The following is a 6000-nucleotide window of genomic DNA, read 5'->3' as shown; positions in this document are numbered from 1 at the left end:
ACTGCTCGATATTCATTCAAATCCATTCGGTCACAATATTGTGCTGACCTTTCAACCTACATTAGAAATTGTTTAGAATTGCGCTACAGTATTATGTACAGGCATCTATCCAAGAGTTTCTTAAAAGACCCTCTTGTATCCGCCTCCATCAGTGAATTCCACGCACTCACCACTCAGTGTGAAAAATCGGCCTCTAACATTTGCATGGAATCACAGCAACTTCCATATATCGAAAAGGACGGTGGTCCCGACTCTATACCGATATACGATAACCACCGTCATCTCGTCTCCAGAGCAAACGGTACCCAGTTTTCCTGCTCTACATCACCGTCATTGTACAGGAAGGTTTTAATCATTCTTTTCTACATTCTCGCAGAATCAAGATGTTGGCATTTTGATCAGTCCTTCTCCTTGTTCCGTTAACAGCAATGGAATGTGCGATACCAATGGTGAGATATTAACTTGTGTCTGCGATGCAATATCACCGGAAGATCGCAGAATCAAGTCCTGAAATTTTTAGGTGTCGATGTCCCCACTTGTTTCCACCGCGTCACAAACTATGCGAAGCACAAACGTTTGCAACACTGACGGGGAGGTGGGGTAGCTGTGGTGCTGCTAGCGAGAGGGAAAAGAAAGAGAATCACAAACATTGTGTGAGTGTGAGTGCATGTGTGAGAGAGAAAGAGAGTTGGGGAGAGATAGAGTGAGAGGGTGAACGAGAATATTATGGAGGAGGATTTGAACAGAGAGTCTGTAATAAGAGACTAGGAAGGAGAGAAAACACGGGGAAAGGCCAAGAGAGCGATTGAACATTTTAAAGTAGGTTTGAAATTTTGCAGCACACGGCATTTGCTCCGGATGTTTGTCTGGATGGGAACATTTGAGATGAAACCACAACACATCCTCCGTTCTGCGACAATAGCTTCGAACCGCTAATTCTCCCATTGCGCAGTCTACGTCATCCAAGAACCTCCTTATGTTTAAATCCGTTTATGTTTTCCTGTCAATTATATATCATTTCTATTAATTATTCTTTCTTTACGTTACCTTTGTCAGGTTTGAAATACCATGCGCTGCTGCTAGAAATGCGAATGTTCATGACATTTAACCTGGATGCCCATGACAATAAATTTGATCATAACTGAACATTGAGTTTCAAGTTCGCCCCAAACACTGCAGCCTAAACAATGTTTCTGTCCAGGATTGAACTGGGGACCTTTCGCGTGTAAAGCGAACGTGATAACCACTACACCACAGAAACAGTGCAAAGCTCTCATTGCTCTGCGTTATTGAGCAATGACCCGAGGCACCCCCTCCCCACCCTGCTCCAAGGTACAGCTATAAGAACAAAACATTGTCCACCGTTCCTCTCCGCTTTCAGCAACAAGTATTAAATTTCTGCGACATATATAATTACATACATTAACAATGTTTTAGATTATCAGAACACTCAGTCCTCTTTTATTGTCATTTAGAAACGCATACATGCATTAAGAAATGATACAATGTTTCTCCGGAGTGATATCTCAGAAAACAGGACAGACCAAAGATTAACATTGACAGAACCACATAATTATAACATATAGTTACAGCAGTGCAAAGCAATACCATAATTTGATGAAGAACACACCAGGGGCACAGTTGAAAAAAAGTCTCAAAGTTCCCGAGTCGATCGACTCCCGAATCCCCGATAGCAGGCGGCAAAAGGGAGAAACTCCCTGCTATGAACCTCCAGGCACCTTGCACAATTTCCTGTGGGGTGCTGGTCAGGTCGCGACATGTAACAGGTAACTGAATACGTTGCTTATATACGGCAAGGAATTAAAACAGCTTCGGTACCCTAGCTTTCATCAGTCTCCACGGGCTGGCGCTCCAGCTCACGAGCTAAATTCAACGGCGCCTTTAAGATTTCTCACCTTGTCTCTCTCGTCCGTTCTCATCGCCTCAGATTACAAGTTAATTGAAAGTGACTGAACAATGTGCCGATACACTTATGGACAACAGGACGCGTTACAAGCCGGAATTACTTGTGAGATGCCGTAATGAATCACGGCCAATCGTCACACCGAATCCACACTAACACCAGACACACCACCACACTGATATCTCACTGATGATCATGTTCCAATCTGATCCGTCGGATCGCAACCAGACAAAGACATGAACGGCCAATTAAACGACCGATTGTGAAGGAAAATTACATTGGGAACAATAACCTTCAGGCAAGTAGATCACATCAAAGGTCGCAGTGGAGGGATCGCATTGCAGCGAGAGGGATCTGACCATTGGAAACGGAAGCTCAGCACGTCAGTAGAATCGGGGGAGGTGTCCTCTCTTTCACAGAGGCTTGGTGAACACGGGACATGTGAGAATTATTTTATAATTCTGTCCTGAAATAGTGGAGCTTCATGTTGGGAGAGAAGGATGGAGATATCAGCATCTCGATACCATTTCCGGCCATTGAGGCCACGATTAATATCTCTTTTGTTCGCGTGGGCCTGAAACAATTCGCCGGTGCAAGGAAACATTGAGCTGAATCGACAGCACAATGAACCAAGGTGAGGTGCTATCAGAGCGTTTCCGAAACATGGCTTCAGGAAAGGTCGGGTTCGTTGCTTCACTATTTGGTTAATTGAATTGAGAAAACAGGAATGTGGAGACACGTGATGTCCTGATTCAACAAAGAAACCACCTCAGACACGTTCAGCAACGGGAAGTGAGGCTACGCGTGTTGAACGAAAGAACCAAACAGGGAGAATGTTTGCAGCGCCGCGGGCATATGCCTTTTAGTGAATAAAGGTGATCTCCTGCAACGCTTGTAAGCTCACTTTCCCTTGCTCAGATCAAAATCAAAGGTACATCGATTCGAAGTTAAATGCAAATAATAAGCAGGGCGTCTCACAAGTACAAAATTAACTATTACATTTCAGCTGAATGCTTAGCTTGAGAGATGCCCAGTCACCTGGCCCACTAAAATCACAAGTGCTCTAGGTGAGGCTCGAACTCACAGCCTCGGCATTTCTCCGCCGTGTACTGCCATATAAGTACCGCGCGCTAACCGATTGCGCCACTAGAGCCCAGTGCTGCAAACAGGTGGTTATACATATCTGAAAAGAAAAATTAGAAGAAAGTTAAAGATATCATAGAGCATAAAACATAAAATTATACAGCACGTGAAAAGGCCGTTCGGTCCACAATGTATTGCCATACCAGTTAAAGAGCAAATGAAAGACTCTCAAACTCTAATCCCTCCTTCCTTACATGTCCATATCACTCGATTTTCCTTACATCCATGTGCATATCGAGTCATCAAATGCCACCTATAAACTTGCTGATGATGCAAACATTGTTGGCCGAATCTCAGATGGAGACGAGAGGGCGTACAGGGGCGAGATTGCTAACTAATTGAGTGGAGTCTCAGCAACTACCTGGCACTCAACGTCAGTAAGACGAAAGAACTTATTCTGAACTACAGGAAGGAGAGAGATACCAATCCTCATAGAGGGATTAGAAGTGGACAGAGTGAGCAGTTTCAAGTTCTTGGGTATCAAGATCTCTGAGGACTTAACCTGGTCCCAACATATCGATGCAGTTATAAAGAAGGCAAGTCACCGGCCATATTTCATTAGGAGTTTAACGAATAAACTCACAAAAAAAAAACACTTCTGGAGAACATTCTGACAGGTTGCATCACTGTCTGGTATGGGGCGGGGGGAGGGGTGGGGTTTGTGTTAGTTGTGTTACGTACCCCGTAACGGGTTTAAAGAACCAGCAGAAACACACCTCTTGTCTAGTATTACTGTTAAAACCACTCTTTATTAGTATCTACTTATAATGTAGTAACTTAAGCAAGATAAACAAAAGTTAACAGTGTTATGTGTGTAAATATAACTCCCAAACTATTGAGTTTGGGGAAAACAAGGCCTAGAGTCTTGAGATGGTAAAGTATGAAAGTTCAGTTCATCCACGGAATAGGTGATGAGAGAGAAAGAGAGAGAGAGATTTGTAATCCAAATGGCGAATGCTGTGAGAAGGCAATTCCGTCGATATTCCACAGATTCCACGACAGCAATACAAAATAACAATAGTAGTAGTAGTTTTTATCTCCGAAGTTGTTCCACAGCACACACGAAGTATCATCGACAGTGATCTTCAGCAAATATCCTTTCAACACAAATGGTACCACACCCGGATTCAGCTACGGGTCACCCCAAAGTGGTGGCCACGGGATACTCAAACAGATTTCACATATGGATTATCACCAACAGTGGTTTATCACTGAGGGGACCCTCTTCAACTGAACTAAGCTCAAACACACAACGTGGTAGTAACTTATCCAGTTCTACGATATACGAAATAACTCCAACATTGATTTGCCACAGGGGTACCTTTCTTCAGTGAGCTACCACACCCAAACAAGGGTAACACACAAGTGGTCTTCTCAAAGGTACTCCCCTCACTAGAGAGCCCTCTCCTGTGGATTAACTACGTGACAGTCACACCTTCCTATTCGAATGGAACTCAAACTCACCCTTACGGGCTACTTAGGAGAGAAAGTCCAAACAGTGACCTCTTTGTCACTAGGTTTCTTCTGTTTCAAACCTTCCACTCCCCTCTTCTCTTCCTTTAAAGTCACCGAATGTGATCGCAAAAAGGATACCGTCTTCTGTGGTAAAGCATTCAACCCAGGCAAGGGTGCGCACGTTAGTAACCTCCCAACGGTCACCCCTTATCCACAATGCGAGAGCAATTGATCGATTGTCCCGATAGATCCTCCAAGACCCACCCTTCTCTGAGCACAAAAAGCTCATCTAGTGTCCAAATGCATGTGTGCTTGGCTAACTACCAGCGACCTGGCATTTATCCAAACATGCTGAACACCAGCTATCCATGTCTCTCTCTCTCTGGAGCACTTCCGTGTCCAAAAGTCAGTCTCAATACTCCCGACTGTTTAAAGTGACAGCCTACAGAAAATGTGCACCCTAGGTGTACATATCAGTGGCTACTATACCTGATGTGGAGATGGACAGATGGGGAGAACGGGAGAATGGGAGATGTGGAGATGGGGAGCCTTAATTTAATGCGGATGTAAGCAAAGAGCTATGGATGTTGGATAAAAAGTGAGCACTGAGAACTCAGTCGGCGAACTTTAAGTACAGACTGTCCATGAACGATAATTACAGTCTGAATCTTAAAGGAACAGCGGCATCCAACCATTCTCTGGCGAAATATATTGCCGAGACTTGGATAGCAGCCTTTGTTATGTTGGAAAGTTGACGCTGGAGCTCTTCCCTGGTTGGGAACTGCAGGGTACTTGATGTTAATCTTCATCCTTTCTTGAATCGTTCTTTGTACGTTGTTACTTTGAATGTCCAGACTCCTCATTCGGGCTGAGAACTTGAATTCTCATTTAATTGATTATCCGCTCGCAGTGCTTCATTTTTCTCAGCCAGATCATGTAAACCTTCACTTAGCTTTCGCACTCTGGGTCCGTTCAATAAGATATCATCAGTGCCGTTAAATCTGGGCCACCAAGTGAGAGACGCTAGCTACCGACCCGCTGGCTAATGGATCATGCCATTCCGTCTGCCTTTGTACATCGGTCCAGTAAGACTGAGAAAATAATCATTTCCCAAATTACACATGTGCTTCTCATTGAAGCCCTTGAAGAGTCAAGGCATCTATGACCTTTTCAGGAGCTCCGCGTAATATTAGACCAGCAATAGCCGTTGCATTGGGTACGGGTAAAATGTGACCCGGAACAGCTTCAGTGTGGCAAAAAATTGTAGCTCCTGTACAAATGTGTAATTTTTAAAAAAATCTTTTCATTTTTTGCGCATTTTGGGTCATTTTAGGAAAAGTCATAAAATTTCGGCTGGAAGAAAACGTCATTCAGGGAGTTTTCACGGCGGTCAAATGTCAAAATGGTCAAAGTTGAACCGAATAGTACGTAAGGTTTAATATCCGTGTCCATTTTAGCCAACCACGGACAGCATCTTG

General features: G+C 43.9%; 2 non-coding genes across 2 annotated transcripts; both read right to left on the bottom strand.

Annotated features, from left to right (window-relative positions):
- Positions 1-1188: 1188 nt before the first annotated feature.
- Positions 1189-1261, bottom strand: trnav-uac (transfer RNA valine (anticodon UAC)). The gene has a single exon. It is a non-coding gene; the product is annotated as a tRNA-Val (tRNA).
- Positions 1262-2983: 1722 nt separating this feature from the next.
- Positions 2984-3077, bottom strand: trnai-uau (transfer RNA isoleucine (anticodon UAU)). Its single transcript has 2 exons — positions 3040-3077; positions 2984-3019 (listed from the first exon to the last, which is right to left on the bottom strand). It is a non-coding gene; the product is annotated as a tRNA-Ile (tRNA).
- Between the last annotated feature and the right edge of the window lie 2923 nt (positions 3078-6000).

Source organism: Mobula hypostoma, unplaced genomic scaffold (genome assembly GCF_963921235.1).
Source record: "Mobula hypostoma unplaced genomic scaffold, sMobHyp1.1 scaffold_36, whole genome shotgun sequence".
Taxonomy (NCBI): Eukaryota; Metazoa; Chordata; class Chondrichthyes; order Myliobatiformes; family Myliobatidae; genus Mobula; species Mobula hypostoma.
This window is presented reverse-complemented; position numbering and strand designations above follow the sequence as displayed.